Genomic DNA, 26,814 nt, shown 5'->3' on the forward strand with positions numbered 1-26,814 from the left:
AAGTCAGATTGTCTTCATCAAGGAATGGCTACAAGGCATGCCTATCCGATGTAGGGATGGCCCCCAATTGGGAGGGACCTTGTGAAACTACAACTCCCAGTAGCCCACTAACACAGGGAGGGGGCAGATCAAGTCAGATTGTCTTCATCAAGGAATGGCTACAAGGCATGCCTTTCCAATGTGGAAATGACCCCCCCCCCCCAATTGGGAGGAACTTTGTGAAAATACAACTCCCAGTATCCCATAACACTGTGCCCATGGCAGTTCAAGCTGCGTGGAACTATATTCCTTTTCCAGTGTTTATCTCTGTCCAGGGATTTGTAGTTTTACAAGGTCTTTAGCTGCATCACCAAACTACAAATTCCATTATTCCATAGCCTGGAGACATGGCATTGGAAATGGAGTCAAAAGCCCCTTCTACACTGCCATATAATCCAGATTATCAATTTATTGTCTCTGAACTGGATTATATGAATGGCTCTACACTGCCATATAATCCAGATGATCAAAGCAAAACATCCACATATTCTGCTTTGAACTGGATTATATGAATGGCTCTACACTGCCATATAATCCAGATGATCAAAGCAAAACATCCACATATTCTGCTTTGAACTGGATTATATGAATGAGTCTACACTGCCATATAATCCAGATGATCAAAGCAAAACATCCACATATTCTGCTTTGAACTGGATTATATGAATGAGTCTACACTGCCATATAATCCAGTTCAAAGCAGATACTCTGGATTTTGTAAGGCAGTGTAGAAGGGGCCTAAGACTCTGGAGGCCATGGTTTGAATCCCTCACCCAAGGCGAGCCGCACTCTCTCAGCCTCAAAGGAAGGAAATGGCAAATCATCTCTGAAGGAATCCCAACAAGAGAATTCCTGTCCCCTTCTACCATATAATCCAGATTATATAATACAGCCATATAATCCAGATTATCAAAGCAGAAAATCCACATGATCTGCTTTGAACTGGATTACACATGTCTACACTGCCATATAATATAGTTCAAAGCAGATAATCTGGATTTTATATGGCAATGTAGAAGGGTCCTGCAAGAATGTTGCCCAGGGGACATTGCCCGGATGTGTTACCATCTTGTGAGAGGCTTCTCTCATGTTCCCACAGGAGAAGCTGGAGCTGACAGATGGGAGCTCACCCCACTCCTCGGATTTGAACCGCTGACATTTTGGTCAGCAGTCATGCTGGCACAAAGACTTAATCCAGAATGATATACTTTATTTATAGTCTGAGGAGACTCAACAGAACTCTCCTTGCTGTTACGGACAGGTTATTTTTGCATGATTGTGGGCTACATTCTGCTTCATTTTGTCTCCCATTGTATATACAAATGTTTTTTTTTCTATTAAGTCAGGGTGCGCTAATACTGAGATACTAATAAGGAAGCACCTTCTTTCAAAAATAAATAAAACTACATTCACCCTGGGAAACAGCCACTTGCCCTCCACCGGTTCTGTCCATGCACTAATTCCTTTCCCATCATGTTTAGATGGAATCTCTTTCCCTGCAGATTGAATCCATCGCTCTGTTTCCTAGTCTCTGGAGCATCATCAAACAAGCCTGCCCTTCCTCAACATGACATCCTTTCAAGTATTCAAACATTGCTATCATGTCCTCTCTTAACCTTTTCTTCCCCAGGCTGAACATATTATCCACCTCCCCCAAAAGTCCAGTTTGTCTGTATAAAGCCTCAGATGTAAAAGGCAAAATAATAATAATAATAATAATAATAATAATAATATTGAAGCAATTTAAAGCCCAAATAATCACACTGCAAACAAGCAAATCATTCCTGACAATCAGGGCCCCTACAAGGCTAGTATGATTTTTTTTGTCTATGTAGACAGGCCCTCTGAGTAGTAAATTATTTAACATGCAACAAACTGGCTTAATTTACCCCATTAAGAGGGAAGGGATGGGGATAACACACAGTGGGAGAGACAGCCGGCTGCAGGTGGCGGGAGATGCAGGCGGGCAGCTGTGCTTCCCCTTCCCTCTTTGCTCTGCTCTGGTCAGGAAAGTATTCATAGAATCATAAGGATTGGAAGAAAGTACAAGGACCATCCAGTCGGACCCCATTATGCCATGCAGAAAACACCACACAAACCCTCCTGATTGATGGACATCCAGCCTCTGCTGAAAACCCTCCAAAGAAAGAGCTTGCACCACTAGGTTCTTGTGGGTTTTTTTGGGCTATAGGGCCATGTTCTAGAGGCATTTCTCCTGACGTTTCGCCTGCATCTATGGCAAGCATCCTCAGAGGTAGTGAGGTCTGTTGGAAATAGGAAAATGGGTTTATATATCTGTGGAATGGCTGGGGTGGGGCAAAGAGCTCTTCTCTGCTGGAGCTAGGTGTGAATGTTTCAACTGACCACCTTCATTAGCATTTGAAGGCCTGGCTGAGACTGGGAAAATCCCCTGTTGAGAGGTGTTAAGCTGTGCCTGGTTGTTTCCTCTCTGCTGTTTTGCTGTTGTAATTTTAGAGTTTTTTAATACTGGTAGCCAGATCTTGTTCATTTTCATGGTTTCCTCCTTTCTGTTGAAATTGTCCACATGCTTGTGTATTTCAATGGCTTCTCTGTGTAGTCTGACATGGTGGTTGTGAGAGTGGTCCAGCATTTTTGTGTTCTCAAATAATATGCTGTGTCCAGGCTGGTTCATCAGGTGCTCTGCTATGGCTGACTTCTCTGGTTGAAGTAGTTCCTTGATTCGTGTTTGGGCAATGCTGCTGCGTTTGGTGGTCCCTCTGTAGACTTGTCCACAGCTGCATTGTACACGGTAGACTCCTGCAGAGGTGAGAGGATCCCTCTTGTCCTTTGCTGAACGTAGCATTTGTTGGATTTTCTTGGTGGGTCTGTAGATTGTTTGTATGTTGTGTTTCCTCATCAGCTTCCCTCTGCGGTCAGTGGTTCCCTTGATGTATGGCAGGAACACTTTTCCTCTGGGTGGATCTTCATCTTTACTCCCGTGGTTTGTTCTTGGTCTTGCAGCTCTTCTGATGTCTGAGGTGGAGTCTCCATTGGCCTGGAGAGCCCAGTTGAGCTTGCACCACTCTTCCAAGCAGCAGAGGTCCACTGTTGATCACATCTTATCATGAGGAAGTTCTTCCTAACGTTTAAGTGTTGTTGTTTATTTGTTCAGCCGCTTCTGACTCTTTGTGACCTCATGAACTCCCTATCGGCCGTCACCACCCCTAGCTCCTTCAGAGTCAAGCCAGTCACTTCAAGGATGCCATCCATCCATCTTGCCCTCCTCCTTTTTCCTTCCATTTTCCCCAACATCATTGTCTTCTCTACGCTTTCCTTTCTTCTCATGATGTGGCCAAAGTACTTCATCTTTGCCTCTACTATTCTTCCCTCCAATGAGCAGTCAGGCTTCTTGAAGTATGGACTGGTTGGATCTTCTGGTGGTCCAAGGCACTCTCAGCACTTTCCTCCAACACCACAGTTCAAAAGCATCTCCCAGTAGAAGTTGAACCTTTGAGCTGTCCTATTATCATTATCATTATATTTATTTATACCCCGCTTTATTTCCCCAGAGGGGAATCAAAACAACTTGACATGAAAGCATTAGTATACAATTTAAAATATATGAATACACAAACATTAAAACAGAATTAAACACAAACAGAAGTAGAAAAAATGCAGTTAAAAAACTATCAAAACACACTCAAAGTTAAAAAGGATGAGGAAAACACCAAATGGCAATTCAAAAACAAAATATTATTGATTTATTATTTACAGTATTTATATTTCGCTCTTCTCACCCTGAAGGGGACACAGGATGGATCACAGAACACATATATGGCAAACGTTCAATGCCGATTATACAATGACAAGACAGACAACACATAGAAGTATATATATATATATAGGCTTTTCCCATAAAAAGCATACTCTACCAAGCTCTTAATTAGACTGGGGCCTCTAAGGATGCATTTTCACTATAGGATGAATCTATATATGTGGGCTGTAAATGGTTTAATCTGTGGATAAGGAATCTGTAGATACAGAGGGCTGACTGTACAGAGTAACAGAGCCATTGGCTTGAAAAAAGACCTCAAATATCACTTTCTCTGACATCGTTGATGTAGGAAACCCTCAGCTACAGCGCTTCTGACAGATGGCCATCAGTCTCTGCTTCTAAACCTCCAGCGAAGGAGAGCCCACCACCTTCCGAGGCAGGCTGTTCATCTGTCAAATGGCTTTTACCCTCAAGAAGGTTTAGGTGGAATCTCCTTGCTGGTCATTTCAACCTGCTGGTTTAGATCCCAGGTTTCTTACGAGCAGGAGGAGCAACCACCATAAAGTATTTCATTGTCTGCAGCCCTTCAAATGCTTGAAAATGGCTATCATGGCCTATGAGAGTGAGTGTGGTTTGGCAGTTTGAGGAATAACCTTCAATTACCATGTTCAAATCTCCATTTAGCCATGGAAGCCCTTGGACTAGTCAGGGCACTACATCCTAACTAAATCCTCTTTGGCACTACATCCCAAAGAGGGATGTAGTGCCAAACCTATGAGAGCATTGTAATAGGTCAGTGCCAACATGAAGTATATAACCAAAATGTGTAGGAGAGGCTAAGTGGAACTATAATTTGGACTTTGGACTAGGACTTCAGAAGATCAGGATTTGAATCCCTGCTCAGCCACTGAAACTCACTGGGTGACCTTTAGCATGTCCCACTCTCTCTGTTCTGTCGCACGCTGGGCCTGAAATAGCTGTACTTTTCTATAGGACGTATACTTTAAGCCCAGCGGGAAGCCAGGGCGCCTTAAAGAGAGGTTCTCAGGGATTTTTCCTGAATATATGGCCTTTAGAGTCTTTAATGATGCAACAAAGTCTTTATTATGGAACAAACAACAAATCTTCAATGGTTCAAACAACACTTCAAGGCTGTCTTAGTCTAGTCCTCAATGGACTGGCACATGACTCTGATTAACTAAACTTTCTCTGTAGGAAAAACCCTTTTTAAGCCCTCCCAGGCTGCTTTCTATCTATGCCTCATTGGTGTGGAACCTACTACCAATTCCAAATGCATCTGGGTATCGAGTAGACCTACCAGCTGAGGCTTGAAGATATTTCAGCTGGAGTTCTGTGGATCTGTAATGCTGTTCTCCCTTCGAGAATTCTTAGAAACTTCAGGGCTGTTCCCTCTGATGATGTGAGGCTGTGAGCTCTCAGCCAAAGCTTTTGGGACCTTTCTCCTGAAATTTCTGCTTCTGTATCCCCGGATGTTATTTTTCCCTGGATGCTACTGAGAAAGGAAGCTTTTCTACGGGACGAGCTGGTCTATGTCCTATAGCTTAGCTACCTTGTGTGAGACTGCCCAAAAAATGGCTCCTTTCCCTCCCAGAGCCCAGAACAAGGGGTGGAACCAAAGTTTAATTATGAGGGACAGGAGGCCTGTCCTATGACTGCAAAACAGATAACAGAAAGAAAATAAAGTTGGAGCTCCTGGTACAGCCATACTAGCACACTCTCAGTCTCAGATGAAAAGCAAATCCAATTCCAAGAAACCCCGTGATATGATCACCGTAGGTCAGGATTGACCTGAAAGCACAGCATAGTAACATACATCCCAAGCCAAAGTAGACTCATGGACTCAGTTGTTGAATGGTGATTCAACACATAGGTCAAGTGAATGGATCTGATCCAACTGGAGCCCCCCATAGGACTGAGACTGCAATCATCTTGCTTCTTATCTAAACCTCTCCAATCTATTAAGGATAGTCAGTGGATTAGCTCGTGTTATATCTGCTCCAATGTACTGTTCCAAGCTGTATGGGGTCTCTCCCAGTGCTGAATCTCTGTTGAAAACAGGATTCTGATGGTCCAAGTTGGACTTGTAGAACTTTGACCACTCACAGCAAGGGTGGCCATAAAACGAAAAGTGAATTATCTGATCCTGTAGCAATGGATCCACAAGCCACCCCCGTGGTTCATCCAATGTTCCTTCAAGGAATGTCTCAAGTCCCACCTTGACTACCTTTCTTTGGGCACAGTCTGGTTGGAATCCTGTTAGGGACACATGTGTTCTACTTTGTGCTTCTGTGCTCCACTTTCCTTTCTTGCTGCTCCAGCTCCAGCATCTGAGAAGTGCCTTGCAAAGACTTTTTTTTGTCAAAGACTCTTGTTTCATATTAATGTAAGACTTTTGCTTTGCTTTTGGGATTTACCTTCTGTTCCTTTGCTGCTATTGTTACATTATTATCATTTTGATGAAGTACAGCTTTTTAGTTTCTTTATGCCTCTCTGCTGTCTTGGTTTGGAAACCATGAATCTCTATGAAGAGCTGCTTCGCTTAGAGAACTGGAAATGTTCCAAAATCCAACAAAAGAGATTCCACCAAAACATTAGGAAGAATATCCTATGGTAAGAGGCAGAGGTAGCCCTAGGCAATTTTCGACGGTAAGGAAACAGTATTTTGGCGCCCCCCCCTCCCCCAACCAATCACTGATATATATTTTCTGTTCGTCGTGGGAGTTCTGAGTGCCATATTTGGTTCAATTCCATCATTGGTGGAGTTCAGAATGCTCTTTGATTGTAGGTGAACTATACATCCCTGTAACTACAGCTCACATATGTCAAGGTCTATATCCCCCAAGAGCACCTCAAGAGCACCCCTGGGCAAAATCAACTATACTGCAAATGTTTACTTTGCATAATGGGTTGAGCCACCGCTGGTAAGAGGTGTATGACAATGGAATATGCTGCCTCGGAGTGTGGTGGAGTCTCCTTCCCTAGTGATTTTGAAATAGAGACTGGATGGCCATCTGTTGGGAAGACTTGGATTGCATTTTTCTGCATGGTCAAAGAAGATTGGACTGGATGGCCCTTGCGGTTTCATCAAATCTATGATTCAATTTATTCTGAAAGATTGGGAAGAACATCCTGATGGTAAGAGCTGTACGACAATGGACTATGCTGCCTCAACGTGTGGTGGAGTCTCCTTCTCTAGAGGTTTTGAAACAGAGGCTGGATGGCCATCTGTTGGGAAGGCTTGGATTGCATTTTCCTGTATGGTCAAAAAGGATTGGACTAGATGGCCCTTGCAGTTTCATCAACTCTATAATTCTATTTCTTCTGAAATATAAGGAAGAACATCCTGATGGTAAGAGCTGTATGGCAATGGAATATGCTGCCTCGGAGTGTGGTGGAGATTCCTCCTCTAGAGGTTTGGAAATAGAGACTGGATGGCTATGTGTTGGGAAGAGTTGGATTGCATTTTCTTGCGTGGTCAAGGAAGATTGGACTGGTTGGTCCTTGCAGTTTCATCAACTCTATAATTCTATTTCTTCTGAAATATAAGGAGGAACATCCTGATGGTAAGAGCTGTATGACAATGGAATATGCTGCCTCAACGTGTGGTGGAGTCTCCTTCTCTAGAGGTTTTGAAACAGAGGCTGGATGGCCATCTGTTGGGAAGAGTTGGATTGCATTTTCTTGCATGGTCAAAGAAGATTGGACTGGAAGGCCCTTGTGGTTTCATCAGCGGTGGTGGAGTCTCCTTCTCTAGAAGTTTCAAAACAGAGGCTGGATGGCCATCATTTGGACTGCATTTTCCTGTGTGGTCAAAGAAGACTGGACTGGATAGTCCTTGTTGTCTCATCAACTCTATGATTCTATTTCTTCTGAAATACAGCCCATGGCACTTGGTATTCATTGTTGGTTCTTATCCAAGGATTAACCAGCGCTGTCTCTGCTTAGTTTGCAAGATCAGATGGGATCAGATGACTTGTGGATATGTAGATGAATCCAAATGTATTCAGGGACTGTGCATTGATGCAGAGGAAGAGAGGGCTGCTAAATCTTGAAGGATCTGGGTCAGGGGCATAAGGGACAGGAAGGCCACACCTGGCCCTCTGATCCCCAGGGTGGGTGGGGTGGGGGTGAGGTGGGGATTTCCCCTCCAGACCGCCTGCTGGCCTGAGGACCCATCTGGTCCGGCTCCCCGAAGCCTCCAGGCCTAGCCCATCCCTGGGATCCCCCCTGTCAGCTTGTCAACGTTGCAAAGAGAGGGAGAGAGAGAAGACCATGTGGCAAGTCTGGGGCCCCGACAATGCCCGGCTCCGGAGCTTTTCTTCCTGTGGTTTGCAACACAAAGGCGGACTGCGGTGGCCTCCCTCCCTGCCTTTGCCAAGACAGATTCCAGCCAGGCTAATCTCCGAGGGGGAGGCAGGAGCACAGAGACCTCTGCCCGGCCCCCCTTCTTTCTCCCTCCCCGATTGCCTCCTCAGATCCAATCTATGCCCAGCAATCTGGGCAGCCAGCCCTGAAGTCATAAGCTGAGCTCGGTCCTGGCAGATCTGGTTGCCAGGCCTTGCCAGGGCTTGCACCTCTTCCTGAACCCTCGGGCAGAGATGGCCCTCCAGCAAAAGCCAGAAGACGGACCCTCTCCCAGACAGAAGGAGAAGGCCTGAACCCCTTCTGCTTTACAGGGAATGAGACACACAACAGAGAAAAGGATGACTGAAGGCCTAAGCCAGTGTGTGTCTCTGTGTGTCCAGTTTTCTCAACAACAGCAGCTTTTATTACAGTCAGCAGACCATTTAGGTGACACATAAGATGCATAAACAGCACAGTAAAGAAGTCTCCAACATTCATATCTTTGCTCTCTCTCCTCTTTTTGGCTCAGCAGCTTTTATGGTGGGATGACAGGCTCATTTACATATCAAAACTCTTCTAACCCACCGTTTTAACACAGGATGGTGTATGGCAGAAACAACGTTAAACATTTCTAGAGTGGAAAAAGTAAATCATAGAATCATAGAGTTGGAAGAGACCTCATGGGCCATCCAGTCCAACCCCATTCTGCCAAGAAGCAGGAATATTGCATTCAAATCACCCCTGACAGGTGGCCATCCAGCCTCTGTTTAAAAGCTTCCAAAGAAGGAGCCTCCAGCACACTCCGGGGCAGAGAGTTCCACTGCTGAACGGCTCTCACAGTCAGGAAGTTCTTCCTCATGTTCAGATGGAATATAATTGGAGCAAGAGAACAGTAGGTTAGACCACTGTACCATTAAAACTATTTTGGAAACAACATTTAAAACAACAATTACAATATAAAGCCATGGACGTTAATAATAATAATCTGCAAAAGGGCACTGTACTTGGATCTGCATGCATTATTTACCAATACATCACACAGTCCTAGACACTTGGGACGTGTCCGACGTGTAATCAAATCCAAAAGCCAGCATGGTGATCTTGTTTGCTGTGTACTAATCTTGTTATGTATCTAATAATAATAATAATAATAATAAGTTACAGAAAAACGGATGAGGATTGGAATGAGAGGATATAGCTCTTTTTAAATTGTTATTGCACTGTCTTTTTGGTCTAAATGCACTTAATTGTTTTGCTGTTGTATTGTAATGATGGCATTGAATTGTGCCAATATGTAGCACCCTGAGTCGCCTGCGGGCTGATATGGGCGGGATATAAGTGATGTAAATAAATAAATAAATAAACAAACATGTCAAACTACTCTGGGACTTCTGAATTCGGACAGACAAAGTTTTGGAGCACAATACTCCTGACCTCACGATCGTGTTAAAAAACAAAATATGGATCATTGATGTTGCAATCCCAGGCAACAGCAGGATTGAAGAGAAACAACTGGGAAAGCTGAAATGATATGAGGATTTAAAGATCTAACCGCAAAGACTCTGGCACAAGCCAGTCAAGGTGGTCCCAGTGGTGACTGGCACACTGGGTGCAGTGCCCAAAGACCTTGGCCTGCACTTAAACACAATTGGCGCTGACAAAATTACCATCTGCCAACTGCATAAGGCCACCTTACTGGGATTTGCACGCCAATACATCACACAGTCCTAGACACTTGGGAAGTGTCTGACGTGTGATCCAATACAACAGCCAGCAGAGTGATCTTGTTTGCCATGGACGCATCTTGTTATGTTTCTAATAATAATAATAATAATAATAATAATAATAATAATAATACTTTGAGTATTGGACTATGCGTGCAGTTGACATCACCTTAACTGCTATGGAATTGATTTTGTCATTTGGGAGTTGTAGTTGCTGGGATTTATAGTTCACCTACAATCAAAGAGCATTCTGAACTCCACAAACGATGGAATTGAACCAAACTCGGCACACTGAACTCCCATGACCAACAGAAAATACTGGAAGGGTTTGGGGGTAATTGACCTTGAGTTTTGGAGTTGTAGTTCGCCTACACCCAGAGAGCACTGTGGAATCAAAAAATGATGGATCTGGACCAAGGTTTGCATGACTACTCAATATGCCCAAATGTGAACACTGGCAGAGTTTGGGAAAAATAGACTTGACATTTGGGAGTGGTATTTGCTGGGATTTATAGTTCACCTCCAATCAAAGAGAATTTTGAACTCCGCAACAATAGAATTGGGCCAAACTTTCCACACAGAACCCCCCATACCTAACAGAAAATACTGGTTTTTTCCTGATGGTCTTTTGACACCCCCTAATGACCCCCACCAGGGGTCCTGACCCTTATGTTGAGAAATGCTGTTCTATAGCATTAAGCCTTCACAATTAAAGTGGTGCCAAACTGCATTAATTCTATAGTGTAGGTGCACACTATGACTCTGGAGACTAAGGTGTGCTTGGCCATGGAATCACACTAGATGATCTTAGGCAAGAACACATTCTTAGCACCAGAAAACGCCACAATGAGTTCACCTAACAGTCACCATAAGTTGGAAACAATGGGAAGCTTCACTACAACTAATATGAGATAAGTCAATCCCCAAAGGCCATTTTTAGCCAGTGCAAAGAAGGCATCAACCCTGGTGTGAGTCGGACTTCCAGGAAAGAAGGGCATCCCACAATTGGGTGCCACAGTTAACCTTCTTCCATGTCCTTACATTTTGTATTGCCACCAGATAGAGATTCAGCAAGAGTTTCCCAAAAACATCCCACCTCTGTGTCTGGGGAAAGCTTCACCAACAGAATCTTTGCCTATGTCCTATTTGTGGAGGGCAATACAAAGTGGAAGAACATGGGAAAAGACGGCCTTCTCAGCTATGGAGCCTTATTGTGAGATTCCCCATTGCTGGTGCCAAAGTAGATATGCCTTTTTGGCACCCAACTAAAATCTGTGGCACTCTGGCAAGTGAATGCCAGAGCCTGATAATGGTTGGAGCCAAAGAAAACACCCTGCAGCCAGGCCACCGGCAGAAAGGAATAGGCAAGCAAGCAGATGTATTGTCCCCATTAATACCTCCCTTCTCTGAAAGACAAGCTACAAGCCATCTGCTCCTCAGAGTGATAGAGAGAGCAGAGAGAGAGAGAAGCTAAGCTGGGTTGCAGCTCGCAGATGGATAGACAGACTGACAACTGCCCTATTATCAGCTTCTTTTCATGTACAGAGAGACAATTGCTAAGGCACTCAAGAGATAGAGAGACCATGTTCAACTCCACATCCACCAGCTTGAACTGAATATAGATGGGTTGTTGTAGGTTTTTCGGGCTATATGGCCATGCTCTAGAAGCATTCTCTCCTGATGTTTTGCCTGCATCTATGGCAAGCATCCTCTTAGGTTGTGAGGATGCCTGCCATAGATTAAGACAAGAGAAGCTGAGACACTTAGATATGTCACGTTAAAGAGGTCCCATAGTGCTGCCAATAAATAATTAAAGGGCAGAATCTTGTTGGGGACTTAATGTCTTTGTAAATGAACATACGTCTACAAGAATTAGAACTGGGCAATTTCATAATGTCTGTATCCAACAGAATACCCCACCTTTGGAACGCCCTTCCCAGGGAGCTAAGACTAGCCCCATCACTAGCCCCTTTTCACAAAGACCCGAAAACCTGGTGTTTAGGTTCTTGTGGGTTTTTTCGGGCTATAGGGCCATGTTCTAGAGGCATTTCTCCTGACGTTTCGCCTGCATCTGTGGCAAGCATCCTCAGAGGTAGTGAGGTCTGTTGGAAATAGGACAATGGATTTATATGTGGAATGGCTGGGGTGGGGCAAAGAGCTCTTCTCTGCTGGAGCTAGGTGTGAATATTTCAACTGACCACCTTCATTAGCATTTGAAGGTCTGCCTGAGCCTGGGAAAATCTTTTGTTGAGAGGTGTTAAGAGGTGCCTGATTGTTTCCTCTCTGCTGTTTTGCTGTTGTAATTTTAGAGTTTTTTTTAATACTGGTAGCCAGATTTTGTTCATTTTCATGGTCTCTTCCTTTCTGTTGAAATTGTCCACATGCTTGTGGATTTCAATGGCTTCTCTGTGTAGTCTGACATGGTGGTTGATGGTGTGGTCCAGCATTTCTGTGTTCTCAAATAATATGCTGTGTCCAGGTGTTTCCAACAGGCTTTTGGTAATGGTTAGCTCCAGGTCCCACCATGGTCATTGGTTAGATCCTTGTACTGTGCCCTACCCACTCCCCAGCCTCCCCTGTTACCTACTGTACTAGCCCTGGTAATGGCTGGTAATGAATAGTACTAGCTGGTAATGAATAGTAAGGACCATTAGTCAGGGCCCTGGTAGTAGCTGGTAATGAATGGTAAGGACCATTAGCCAGGGCCCTGTTCCTGCACTTTACCCATTGGCCCAGTCCCTCTACAGCTGTGTAGCAGCCCTTGGAAATACACCAGGTCCTACCCTGATCATCAGGCAGGACCATGCTTGCATCTTACCCATTTCCCCAGGCCCTAGGTTACTCCGCTTTGCAAGCCCAACTCTCTTATAGTTAACCAAGCCCACTCTGGAACTCTGGTCACTGACAACTGGACTTGCCTGACGGAAAGTAGTGTGGAACTGGCTTTTTACATATGTACAGCTATTATATTATATGATGTTTTGTGTCTTAATGATTTTTTAAATAAATATTTGGGATGTCTATATGTAAGCATAATGTTTTATCATGTTGGAAACCACCCTGAGTCTCTTCGGAAAGATAGAGCAGTATACAAATAAAGTATTATTTATTTATTTATTTATTTATTTGAAACACAACAAGAGTAGTACACAGCAAACAAGATCACTATGCTGGTTGTTGTATTGGATCAACAAGCCACAGGGAGGAGGGAGCAAGCTTGTTTTCTGCTTCCTTGGAGACTAGGACGCGGAACAATGGCTTCAAACTACAAGAGAGGAGATTCCATCTGAACATGAGGAAGAACTTCCTGACTGTGAGAGCCGTTTAGCAGCGGAACTCTCTGCCCTGGAGTGTGGTGGAGGCTCCTTCTTTGGAAGCTTTTAAACAGGGGCTGGATGGTCATCTGTCAGGGGTGATTTGAATGCAATATTCCTGCTTCTTGACAGGGGGTTGGACTGGATGGCCCATGAGGTCTCTTCCAACTCTATGATTCTATGATTCTATGATTCTATCACACTTCGGACACTTCCCAAGTGTCTAGGACTGTGTGATGTATCGGCGAATAATGCGTGCAGATCCCAGTAGGGTGGCCTTTTGCAGCTGACAGATGGTAATTTTGTCAGTGCCGATTCTGTTTAAGTGCAACCCAAGGTCTTTAGGCACTGCACCCAGTGTGCCGACCACCATACTTTGTTTTTTAACATGATCGTGAGGTCAGGAGTATTGTGCTCCAAACTTCTGTCAGTCTGAATTCAGAAGTCTCAAGAGTAATTTGACGTGTTCATTTTCTGTAACTTTTTCAGGCTTGTGATCCCACCAGTTCTTTATTGCAGGCAGATGGTATTTGTGGCACAAGTTCCAATGGATCATCTGAGCAATGGTGTTGTGCCTCTGCTTGTTTGATGTTTTATACCATGCTTGTGGGAGGCTTCTCTCATGTCCTTACATGGGGAGCTGGAGCTGACAGAGGGAGCTCAACCCGCTCCCGGATTCGAACCTCTGACCTGTCGATCAGCAGTTCTGCCTGCACAAGGGTTTAACCCATTGCGCCACCAAGGCTCCATAAGTGGATATATGTTTTGATTCATTTGATATTTGCTTGTTTTCTTTGTTGATGTTTCTGCTTCCATAAGATGCCTCGGGTTCCATGAATGGAAAAGTAAGGCAGGATATTATAAATAGAGATGATGATGATGAAGAGGACAAGGATGGTGGTGATGATAGAGGTTGCTTCTGTCAAGAGTGACAGTAACAATGGAAGTGGTCTGGCTTGAGCATTCCTCATATATGCACTCTACTAATTTAACTAGCTAGCTAACTAATGAAGTAATTGAGATTCCAGGTGGATAATCTATGTAGGAGATGTTTGAACAGCCTCCTTCAATGTGATGCCCTCCAGATGTTTTGGACAACAATCCCTATGATCCCTAACATGATGAACTTTGGATGAAAGTAGTCTGGCATCCTGTTAGTGGTATACACTTGTGTCCCTTTTTACATGTAGTTGTAGTCTTCTAGTCATGGACAATGCTTGTTTTCTATGGGTCTTTGTAGACCATAAGCCAAACATGAGTCAATAATGTGATGCAGCAGACCCGAAATGCCAGTACATTTCTGGTTGCAACTTGCATCAAATGGAGTGCAGTGATCAGGTCAAGGGAAGCCATTGTGTTTTGATCAGAACTCAACTAGAACGCTGCATTTAGTTCTGGGAATCACAATTCAAGAAGGATATTGACAAGCTGGAATGTGTCCATGGGTGTGATCTAGTTGTAAGGCATTGAATCTTTGCCATTATCTGTGTGTAAACCGCTTTGAGTACCCCTAGGGGTGAGAAAAGTGGTATATAAATGCTGTAAATAATAATAATAATAATAATAATAATAATAATAATAATGACAAAAGTTCTAGAAACCAAGTCCTTATGAGAAACAACAGGGAGCTGGGCGTATTTACCTTGAAGAAGAGAAGACTGAGAGGTGATGGTGTGTGTGCGTGTGTGCACCTTCATGTTGAATATTGACTTAGCAACCCCATGAATTTCTAGTTTTCTTAGGTACTTTTGCCAGTTTATTGTCTAAAATATAGCCTCCACCAACTGGTATTTATTATTGCTGGTGTCTCAACCAAGTCCTAACCAAGTCCTAACCAAGAGATATTGACAAGCTGGAATGTGTCCAGAGGAGAGCGACTAAAATGATAAAAGGTCTGGAGAACAAGCCCTATGAGGAGCGGCTTAAGGAGCTGGGCATGTTTAGCCTGAAGAAGAGAAGGCTGAGAGGGGATATGATAGCCATGTATAAATATGTGAGAGGGAGCCACAGGGAGGAGAAGGGAGCAAGCTTGTTTTCTGCTTCCCTGGAGACTAGGACGCGGAACAATGGCTTCAAACTACAAGAGAGGAGATTCCATCTGAACATGAGGAAGAACTTCCTGACTGTGAGAGCCGTTCAGCAGTGGAACTCTCTGCCCCGGAGTGTGGTGGAGGCTCCTTCTTTGGAAGCTTTTAAACACAGGCTGGATGGCCATCTGTCAGGGGTGATTTGAATGCAATATTCCTGCTTCTTGGCAGGGGGTTGGACTGGATGGCCCATGAGGTCTCTTCCAACTCTTTGATTCTATAAGAACTGACCCTGCTTAGTTTCCAAGATCAGAACTTCTAGGCTAATTAGACTCCGGTCTTATGATAACTGTCTTTCAATACCTGAAGGGATGTTATGTACAAGATGTTGCATAAAACAGGAATGACGAATTCAGCTACTTTGTTGTAATTAGCCTGATTAAATCCATAGTGGATATTTCTACCATGACCTGCCAGTATTGTTTTGCTGAACTATGCCTAGTCTGCACTGGTAGAAATTCTATAACTGCAATATTATGTGCCCGGTATTCTACGTTATGCTACGGTATTCTACGTTATTCAGTGCTAGAACATTCTCTTAAACAACAAACAATCTCGGAATACCCTTTGTATAGATGTCATATCTTTAGATAAGGACTTCCACATATGCATTAGATATTGCTCATGTACACTGTGCATTTTCTTCATAGTTTTGAAGTTCTATCAAATCCTGATGCTTGATCTATCTCAGGCAGTCCTTAGAAGGTTGTACTGAAAGCACTTCTGGGCTTTGTAGTGTTTGCTTTCCTTCTCAGTTTCATGGCTCATCCTAGTTTTGTGTCCCATTTGGAAGGATATAGTAAGACTGATATTTCTGCTCCTCCGGGGATTTTGAAACCAAACCAATGGTTCCAGCCCAGTTTACCTGTCTGAACGTGTCTCCCTCAATGAACCATCAAGTATCATAGAATCATAGAATCAAAGAGTTGGAAGAGATCTCAAGGGCCATCCAGTCCAACCCCATTCTGCCAAGAAGCAGGAATATTGCATTCAAATCACCCCTGACAGATGGCCATCCAGCCTCTGCTTAAAAGCTTCCAAAGAAGGAGCCTCCACCACACTCTGGGGCAGAGAGTTGAATGGCTGAACGGTTCTCACAGTCAGGAAGTTCTTCCTAATGTTCAGATGGAATCTCCTCTCTTGTAGTTTGAAGTGATTGTTCCGCGTCCTAGTCTCCAGGGAAGCAGAAAACAAGCTTGCTCCCTCCTCCCTGTGGCTTCCTCTCACATATTTATACATGGCTATCATATCCCCTCTCTGCCTTCTCTTCTTCAGGCTAAACATGTCCAGCTCTTTAAGCCGCTCCTCATAGGGCTTGTTCTCCAGACCCTTGATCATTTTAGTCACCCACCTCTGGACACATTCCAGCTTGTCAATATCTCTCTTGAATTGTGGTGCCCAGCATTGGACACAATATTCCAGGTGTGGTCTAACCAAGGCAGAATAGAGGGGTATAGATAATCCGGGGAGGCCCTGCTCTCGTTCCCACCACCATCGCAGTTGTGTTTGGAGGGGATGAGGGACAGGGCCTTCTCCATGGTGGCCCCTCAGCTGTGGAACTCTCTCCTTAAGGTGGTTAGTTATGCCCACTCCCTCCTGACCTTCCAGAAGAAACTTAAATCCTGGTTATGGGAGCAAGTGTTTGCAAATTAGACTGATTTTACTGGCAAATATGAGACTTAGTTGATTGATTTGGATGACGTTTTTAACCTGGAGAACTGTTTTAATGTATATTTATATTGTTTTAAGGTATTTGATTGTGTTTTATTATGTGTATATACAGTGTTCCCTCACTTATTGCTGGGGTTATGTTCCAGGACGTCCCGCAAAAAGTGAAAAATCGCGATGTATGGACACTACATTTATTTTAATATTTATACATTATTTTAGTAGTTATACGACGTTCCATGCAGTCATGCCGGCCACATAACCTTGGCGGTGTCTATGGACAACGCCGGCTCTTTGGCTTAGAAATGGAGATGAGCACCACAGCCCAGAGTTGGACATGACTGGACTTAATGTCAGGGGAAAACCTTTACCTTTACCTTTTTACACTATTTTAAGTCTTTGTAAATTTAAAATAAAGTGAAGGAAAGGCCCTTCAAAGCTGGAGAGAGGGAGGGAGGAATGAGGAGGGAAAGCACCTCGGAGAGCAGCAGTGGCAAAAACTCGCGAAACAGCAAAAAATACCGCGATATATATTTTAAATTAATATTTTTTTGAAAACCGTGAAGCAGCGTGTCTGCTAAAAGTGAACCACAAAGTAGTGAGGGAACAATGTATTGTGTTGGCATTGAATTGTTGCCTTTTAGTAGCCATCCTGAGTCCCTCTTCAGAGGTTGGGAATGGACGGGGTATAAATGTTCTTAATAAATTAATAAAATAAATTTCAAATGGAAAAAGAGAGAGATTCCACTTAAAGATCAGGAAGAAAAAATACTTGACAATTGAATTGATTCCCTTAGAGAGTGATGTAGTCTCCATCTTTGGAATTCCTTAAGCAGAAGTGGTAATAATGATAATAAACTTTGTATTGTCGAAGGCTTTCATGGCTGGAATCACTAGGTTCTTGTGGGTTTTTTCGGGCTATAGGGCCATGTCTAGAGGCATTTCTCCTGACGTTTCGCCTGCATCTATGGCAAGCATCCTCAGAGGTAGTGAGGTCTGTTGGAATTAGGACAATGGGTTTATATATCTGTGGAATGGCTGGGGTGGGCAAAGAGCTCTTCTCTGCTAGAGCTAGGTGTGAATGTTTCAACTGACCACCTTCATTAGCATTTGAAGGCCTGCCTGAGCCTGGGAAAATCTTTTGTTGAGAGGTGTTAAGATGTGCCTGGTTGTTTCCTCTCTGCTGTTTTGCTGTTGTAATTTTAGAGTTTTTTTAATACTGGTAGCCAGATTTTGTTCATTTTCACCGTTTCCTCCTTTCTGTTGAAATTGTCCACATGCTTGTGGATTTCAATGGCTTCTCTGTGTAGTCTGACATGGTGGTTGTTGGTGTGGTCCAGCATTTCTGTGTTCTCAAATAATATGCTGTGTCCAGGCTGGTTCATCAGGTTCTCTGCTATGGCTGACTTCTCTGGTTGACGTAGTCTGCAGTGCCTTTCATGTTCCTTGATTCGTGTTTGGGCAATACTTCTGCGTTTGGTGGTCCCTATGTAGACTTGTCCACAGCTGCATGGTATACAGTAGATTCCTCCTATTTATATTCCACCCTATCTCCCCAAGGAGACTCAGGGAAGATTACAGAACACATATAAGGCAAACATTCAATGGTATGATGATCTTTCAAGAGTGCTTTAGTTGTATATTCCTGCATGGCACAGGGTTGGACTCAATGATGTTTGGAAGCTACTACAACTCTAAGAATATATGTTTCTATGGTATTCAGCTGAAGCTTGCTGAAGCAGAGTTGGACTTGTGCTTCCATTACCCGTGGAGTAGCATTGTACATTGCAGAAGCAGACATTCACTGTATGTTACAATAATGCTCAGCACATGTGTTTGAACTTCCTGTACTGCATTCCCCTAATGCACAATAATTACATAACCCCATAATTGTAAAGCTACACTCCATCAACTTGATGAAGGATCTTGGTTGGTAATCTGAAACATTCATGGGTCACCTTGTTGGCTAAAGACGCTTGAAATGATATGTCAGAGGCGTGTTCATGAAGAAGGCAGGAATCCAGAACTCATGGCTGCCTTCCCAATATGCAAGGGAAAAGTATAGTTTTCCAAGCCAGACAAGGAGTCCCGAGGAAGTTGGGCTGGCTGCCAAAGGTCAATGAGTGTGGGCACCACAGGTCATGAGAACCTGCCCTCACCAACAGATAGACTCAGCACATTCACTTTTTCACACACAGTGAAATGTCATCCTAGAGATTTTTAATAAATCCTCGTGCTTTCGAGCTGCATGCCATAGCTTAGTGGTGGGGGTTTGTACATGGCGAATCAGTATAAAGGAAGGTCGAGCTCAGGATTTGGCTAGATCTTGAACTAAATCGAGCGAGTTCAGAGAGATCTGGGGAATGTCCTAGCCAAAGTGGGGCTCTTCTAAAGCAGAATGGATTCAAATCTCAAGGAATGTTAGCTATTTGAATTTGGAGGCTACAAAGAACCAAACCAAGTACAGCAAGCTCTTGATATTAGCTGGGGTTTGTTTCCAGGAGCCCTCGTGGACACCAAAATCCATGGATCCTCAAGTCCCATGATATACAATGGTGTAGAACAGTGGTTCTCAACCTTCCTAATGCCGCGACCCCTTAGTACAGGTCCTCATGTTGTGGTGACCCCCAACCATAACGTTATTTTCGTTGCTACTGTAATTTTGCTCCTGTTATGAGTTGTAATGTAAATATCTGATATGCAGGATGTATTTTCAGTCACTTGACCAAATTTGGCACAAATACCCGATACGCCCAAAATTTGAATTCTGGTGGGGTTGGGGGTGATTGATTTTGTCATTTGGTAATCCTGGAGTTGCTGGGATTTGTAGTTCACCTACAATCAAAGAGCCTTCTGAACTTCATCAATGATGGAATTGAATCAAACATGGCACACAGAATTCCCAAGACCAACAGAAAATACTGGGAAGGTCTGGTGGACATTGGCCCTGAGTTTTTGGAGTTGTAGTTCACCTATATCCAGACTGTGGACTCAAGCAATGATGGATCTGGATCAAACTTGGCACAAATACTCAATATGCCCAAATGTGAACACTGGTAGAGTTTGGAGAAAATAGACCTTGCCATTTGGGAGTTGTAGTTGTTGGGATTTATAGTTCACACACAATGAAATAGCATTCCAAACCTCACCAATGATAGAATTGGACCAAACTTCCTACACAGAACCCTCATGACCAACAGAAAATACTATGTTTTTTGATGGTCTTTGGCGACCCCTCTGACACCCCCTCATGACCCCCACAGGGGTCACGACCCCCAGGTTGAGAAACACTGGTGTAGAATAACCTTATGCAAAATGGTACAATTAAGGTTTGGTGGGTTTTGTTTTTAATATTTTCAAGCCATGTTTGTGAATCCATGGATATGAAGAGCCAGCTCTATCTATCTATCTATCTATATCTATCTATTCCAGTGTTTCCTATTAGGCCTGGGTAACAACGGAAAAATTTGTTTCTAAAATCGATTTGTATTTGGGGGGTTTTTTTGTTTCGATATTTAAAATAATTACAAAATTTTCCTTTTAAAAAGTTCGATATTTACGAAATTTCGTAAATGGTAAAAAATTAACGAATCGATTTCCGAAACACTAACGAATCGATTCGTTAATGGCGGACGCGACCGCGAAATACGCTAAAAAACCTCCAAAACCTTCTGAAGCTTCCCTCTCCCTCTGTTGTTGACTGTTGGTGTGATATTATAATTTTTTTTCACTAATTAAACCATAAAACTGGCCCAGACATGCGGAAATAATAACGAAACGACCCCAAAACAATAACGAAACGAATACAATATCGAAATACGAAGCATTTACAAAACGTTTTTGAAAATTCGTTTTTTTTAATAATTGCTCCAGAATGGTTCGTTATTTTTTGTAATTGAAAAAATTAATGAATTATTAACGAATTACGAATTAACGAAACGAAACCGCCCAGCCCTATTTCCTATATAAGGCAAGATCTTCAAAGAAAAGAGGAGCAGCTTCATTTGTGATTGACACTTACAGTTTCTAAACACAGTACATGGTTTTATCAGTGCGTCTTAGGCTTTATGTACACTGCCATATAGTACAGTTGGAAACTCCATTATATGGTCAGTGTAGACTCATATAATGCAGTTTGAAACTGCATTATCTGGCAATGTAGATGGGGCCTTAAATTTAAAGATTTGAGACACAACCTGAAGCCCGCACTTTCCCCAAAACCTTCTCCTGAAATTGTCCAGGGACATCTCTGTTATGTATGTATGTTCTTGTGTGGAGTTCCCCTGTGTTTGAGTTTTGGTTTTTTTTTAATTTATTGTTATAAATCCAGAGGTTTTTGTTAGTAATGGTAGCCAGATTTTGTTCATTTTCATGGTTTCTTCCTTTCTGTTGAAATTGTCCAAAGCGCCCAAACACAAATCAAGGAACACGAAAGGCACTGCTGACTAACTCAACCAGAGAAGTCAGCCATAGCAGAGCACCTGATGAACCAGCCTGGACACAGCATATTATTTGAGAACACAGAAGTGCTGGACCAATCGCACAACCACCATGTCAGACTACACAGAGAAGCCATTGAAATCCACAAGCATGCGGACAATTTCAACACAAAGGAAGAAACCATGAAAATGAAGAAAATCTGGCTACCAGTACTTAAAAAACTCTAAAATTGTAACAGTAAATAAAAAACAACACTCAAACACAGCGGAACTCCAGACAAGAAACAAGCAGGGACACTCAGTTCTTGTGGATTTTTTCGGGCTATATGGCCATGTTCTAGAGGCATTTCTCCTGACTTTTCACCTGCATCTATGGCAAGCATCCTCAGAGGTGAGGTCTGCTGGAACTGGGAAAAAAGGGGTTTATACTATCTGTGGAATGACCAGGGTGAGACAAAGGGCTTTTGTAAATTGGGCTAGGTGTGAATCTTTCAACTGACCACCTTGATTAGCATACAATGGGCTGACTGTGCCTGGAGCAAACTCTTCTTGAAAGGTGATTAGATGTCCCTGCCTGTTTTTCTCTCTGCTGTTTTTGCTGTTGCAATTTTAGAATTTTTTAATACTGGTAGCCAGATTTTGTTCATTTTCATGGTCTCTTCCTTTCTGTTGAAATCGTCCACATGCTTGTGGATTTCAATGGCTTCTCTGTGTAGTCTGACATGGTGGTTGTTGGAGTGATCCAGCATTTCTGTGTTCTCAAATAATATGCTGTGTCCAGGCCGGTTCATCAGGTGCTCTGCTATGGCTGACTTCTCTGGTTGAAGTAGTCTGCAGTGCCTTTCATGTTCCTTGATTCGTGTGTTGGGCAATGCTGCTGCGTTTGGTGGTCCCTCTGTAGACTTGTCCACAGCTGCATGGTATACGGTAGACTCCTGCAGAGGTGAGAGGATCCCTCTTGTCCTTTGCTGAACGTAGCATTTGTTGGATTTTCTTGGTTGGTCTGTAGATTGTTTGTATGTTGTGTTTCCTCATCAGCTTCCCTCTGCGGTCAGTGGTTCCCTTGATGTATGGCAGGAACACTTTTCCTCTGGGTGGATCTTCATCTTTACTCTCGTGGCTTGTTCTTGGTCTTGCAGCTCTTCTGATGTCTGAGGTGGAGTCTCCATTGGCCTGGAGAGCCCAGTTGAAGATCCAGCCATGAAAGCAGGGACAGATAATCACCTCTCAACAAAGGATTCCCCCAGGCAGTAACAAGCCACACCAATAAACTGTCAGACCATCAAATGCTAATCAAAGTGGCCAAATGAAACATTTGTACCTACTTCCAACAGACAAGAGTTCTTTCTCCCACCCTGGACTTTCCACAAATATATAAACTCAGTTTTCCTAGTTTCCAACAGTCCTCACAACCTTTGAGGATGCCTGACATAGATGCAGGCGAAACGTCAGGAGAGAATGCCTCTAGAACATGGCCATATAGCCCTAAAAACCTACTACAAACCATTCTTAAATATATCCATTCTTAAAGGCACAGAAGCAGGGCCACTCTAAATGACCTTAAGTAGAAAATGAAATTTTCATCCACTAACTCTGGGGTAAAAATGCACACTTATTTTGACACCCCTAGAGTAACAGTAGGATTTGGGATGCCAGGAGAGAAAGAACCGAAAGTATTAATTCTTTTTAGCCAAGGCAGGCAGGCTGCAGACAGCAGAACAGCCGTCAAATGACACGGCAAACCCAAGTGTGACTCCAAAAAATTGCTGCCACCAGCTCTAGCTCCAGCTCCAACTCCTGGTAGGGTTTGCCAACAGGCCAGATGCTGTGGGTTGCTGGGGAAGACACATCCACAGCTTGATGTCCCCGCTTTTGTGAGGTCTTTCCAAAAAAGCAGCGGTGCAGCTTGCTGAGATGAAGGGGATGCCAACACCCCATTACAGCGATCCCCTCCTCCTGATAAAGTTTCAGCTCCGGGGAGAATAAAGGTGGTTGAAAAGGGTTCTCTTTCATTTCATCTTTCAGGCTGTAATAAAAGGCAGAGACACCCTTTATAATGAAGTCGGAGTGTTTCTGAGCATTGCTTCCACTCTTCCAGTGGATCAGAAGTGAGTATCTAATAATTATTAATTTAATATATTGCATGTATATATATCTTGTAAGTCGCTCTGAGTCCCCTTTAGGGCGAGAAGGGCAGTATATTAATGTCGTAAACAAACAAACAAACAAACAAATATCTCTGGTTACACTTAGGGAACATATTATGATAGAATCATAGAATCAAAGAGTTGGAAGAGACCTCATGGGCCATCCAGTCCAACCCCCAGCCAAGAAGCAGGAATGTTGCATTCAAATCACCCCTGACAGATGGCCATCCAGTCTCTGTTTAAAAGCTTCCAAAGAAGGAGCCTCCACCACACTCCCTCTGGGGCAGAGAGTTCCACTGCTGAACGGCTCTCACAGTCAGGAAGTTCTTCCTCGTGTTCAGATGGAATCTCCTCTCTTGTAGTTTGAAGCCATTGTTCCGTGTCCTAGTCTCCAAGGAAGCAGAAAACAAGCTTGCTCCCTCCTCCCTGTGTTTTCCTCTCACATATTTATACATGGCTATCATATCCCCTCTCAGCCTTCTCTTCTTCAGGCTAAACATGCCCAGCTCCTTAAGCCGCTCCTCATAGGGCTTGTTCTCCAGACCCTTGATCATTTTAGTCGCCCTCCTCTGGACACATTCCAGCTTGTCAATATCTCTCTTGAATTGTGGTGCCCAGAATTGGACACAATATTCCAGGTGTGGTCTAACCAAAGCATTTGTTACAAGAATGCACTGTCACTTTCGTTGCTGTTGTTTGTTTTTTTAAACCATCAAAGATTTTGTCCAATTTTCTAGTATTGTAATTATGATATTGGGGTATGGTTTCATACAGGAGGATATTATCGAAGGGAGTCACACCATGAGTTATGGCACCAGGTGACACCAACCCTAAGGGTGCCGCTCCTCTGGATGCTTCTTTGTTGTGATTTTGTTGTTTTCCACTCTTCCCGTCCATCTCAAATTCAGGACAAGCATTCTCCTGGAAAAGAGGAGGGGAAAAAAAGGAACAGTCACTGCAAGATGGGGGAGGGCATGAAAAGCATGTGTGTGTGTGTGTGTGTTTCAGAGCCAGAGCGAATGCCTGCAAAGCTTTCCCTTTGAACAAGGCCGCGATTAATTCCATTTAAAACAACATGGTGTAGAAAGTACAACACAAGAGCAAATTACAGCGCTTAATAGAGGCGGCAATGGTTGGGCTGCTCCCTACCCACACAGGGTCCAGCTGCTTTCTGAGTAATCAAGTGTTGCCATGTTGACTTGTTTGCAAGAAGAAAGGAACGCAGAGATAGTCCTTGTTCATTACGGCTGGTGGATTTGTTATTGTTAAGACCCAATGGGGTTTTGGAAAGACCCAGACCTGGACTGAAGCCACCAGCCTTCCTAAAACGGATCTCTAGTACTTTTGATACCGGAGCACAGTGGTTCTGTTGCTCATAGAGCTCATCCGGGAAAGAAGGTTTGGTGTGGTCCTTGGAAGAAGAGCCCTTTCCAGGAAAAGACTGTGTTTGTTTCCTTCTCTTTCTCATGATGGAGAAGACTGAGACCTCTCCCAGTTTGCGTGTTTTTCCTCATCAGTTAAATCCACCTCTACAAGGTGATGGCATTGTGTTACACAATTCCATTGTAGGAATTCTGTAACACAAGTGGATTGTTACTCTACCTGTGGTTATTTATGCAATGATGCAGCCATGTAGCATCTTGGCCTATGTGAGTATCTGGGTAATGTCTTGGTGTAAGTGTAGTAGTAGTAGTCATCATAGAATCATAGAATCAAAGATTTGGAAGAGACCTCATGGGCCATCCAGTCCAACCCCATTCTGCCAAGAAGCAGGAATATTGCATTCAAATCACCCCTGACAGATGGCCATCCAGCCTCTGTTTAAAAGCTTCCAAAGAAGGAGCCTCCACCACACTCCGGGGCAGAGAGTTCCACTGCTGAACGGCTCTCACAGTCAGGAAGTTCTTCCTCATGTTCAGATGGAATCTCCTCTCTTGTAGTTTGAATCTTCCAGCTGGAACTGTGGTCCAAAAAGCAACATTTTCATATTTTGGATGCAACCTCTGAAACTTAAGGTCAAACCCTTCTTCTGTCAATTTCATATAAGTTGCCCATTTCATAGAATCATAGAATCAAAGAGTTGGAAGAGACCTCATGGGCCATCCAGTCTAACCCCATTCTGCCAAGAAGCAGGGATATTGCATTCAAATCACCCCTGACAGATGGCCATCCAGCCCCTGTTTAAAAGCTTCCAAAGAAGGAGCCTCCACCACACTCCGGGGCAGAGAGTTCCACTGCTGAATGGCTCTCACAGTCAGGAAGTTCTTCCTCATGTTCAGATGGAATTTCCTTTCTTGTAGTTTGAAGCCATTGTTCCATTGCGTCCTAGTCTCCAGGGAAGCAGAAAACGAGCTTGCTCCCTCCTCCCTGTGGCTTCCTCTCACATATTTATACATGGCTATCATATCTCCTCTCAGCATTCTCTTCTTCAGGCTAAACATGCCCAGCTCCTTAAGCCGCTCTTCATAGGGCTTGTTCTCCAGACCCTTGATGATGATGAGGATGATCATCATCATCATCTATATAAATAAAAACACAATGTTCATTTGTGGGATTAACGGAACTCAAAAACCACTGAATGAATTGACACCAAATTTGGACACAAGACACCTAACAACCCAATGTATGTTCTTCACTCAAAAAAAATGATTTTGTCATTTGGGAGTTGTAGTTGTTGGGATTTATAGTACAATCAAAGAGCACCAACGATGGAATTGAACCAAACTTGGCACACAGTTCTCCCATGACTAACAGAAAATACTGGAAGGGTTTGGTGAGCAGTGTCCTTTGGTTTTGGAGTTGTAGTTCACCTGCATCCAGAGATCACTGTGGACTCAAACAATGATGAATCTGGAACAAACTCTACATGAAGACTCAATATGCCCAAATGTGAACACTGGTGGAGTTTGGGGAAAATAGAATCTTGACATTTGGGAGTTGTAGTTGCTGGGATTTATAGTTCATCTCCAATCAAAGAGCATTATGAACCCCACCAACAATAGAATTGGGCCAAACCTCCCACACAGAACCTCCATGAGGGCCACAGAAACACGTGGCAGGGGACGGCTAGTAATAATATAAATAAATAATACATCACACAGTCGTAGATGCTTGGGAAGTGTTTGACTTGCAATTTTGTGTTACGAAATCCAGCATATAGATTTCAGTTGCTTTGACACACTGTGTTTTTGTGTCAGTAAAATAATAATAATAATAGAAATAACAACAACAACAACAACAACAACATTACCATCTGTCATCTGCAAAAGGCCACCCTACTCGGATCTTTATGCAT

General features: G+C 43.4%; 1 long non-coding RNA gene across 1 annotated transcript in view; it reads left to right on the top strand.

Moving 5' to 3' along the window:
- Positions 1-26,814, top strand: part of LOC132761126 (uncharacterized) — a 72,971-nt gene that overhangs the window by 21,307 nt on the left and 24,850 nt on the right. The window contains exon 2 of the long non-coding RNA XR_009629930.2: positions 23,398-23,480. This is a non-coding gene — a long non-coding RNA (uncharacterized lncRNA). The remainder of the gene's footprint in view (positions 1-23,397; positions 23,481-26,814) is intronic.

The sequence above is a fragment of the Anolis sagrei genome, chromosome 1 (genome assembly GCF_037176765.1).
Source record: "Anolis sagrei isolate rAnoSag1 chromosome 1, rAnoSag1.mat, whole genome shotgun sequence".
Lineage (NCBI taxonomy): Eukaryota > Metazoa > Chordata > Lepidosauria > Squamata > Dactyloidae > Anolis > Anolis sagrei.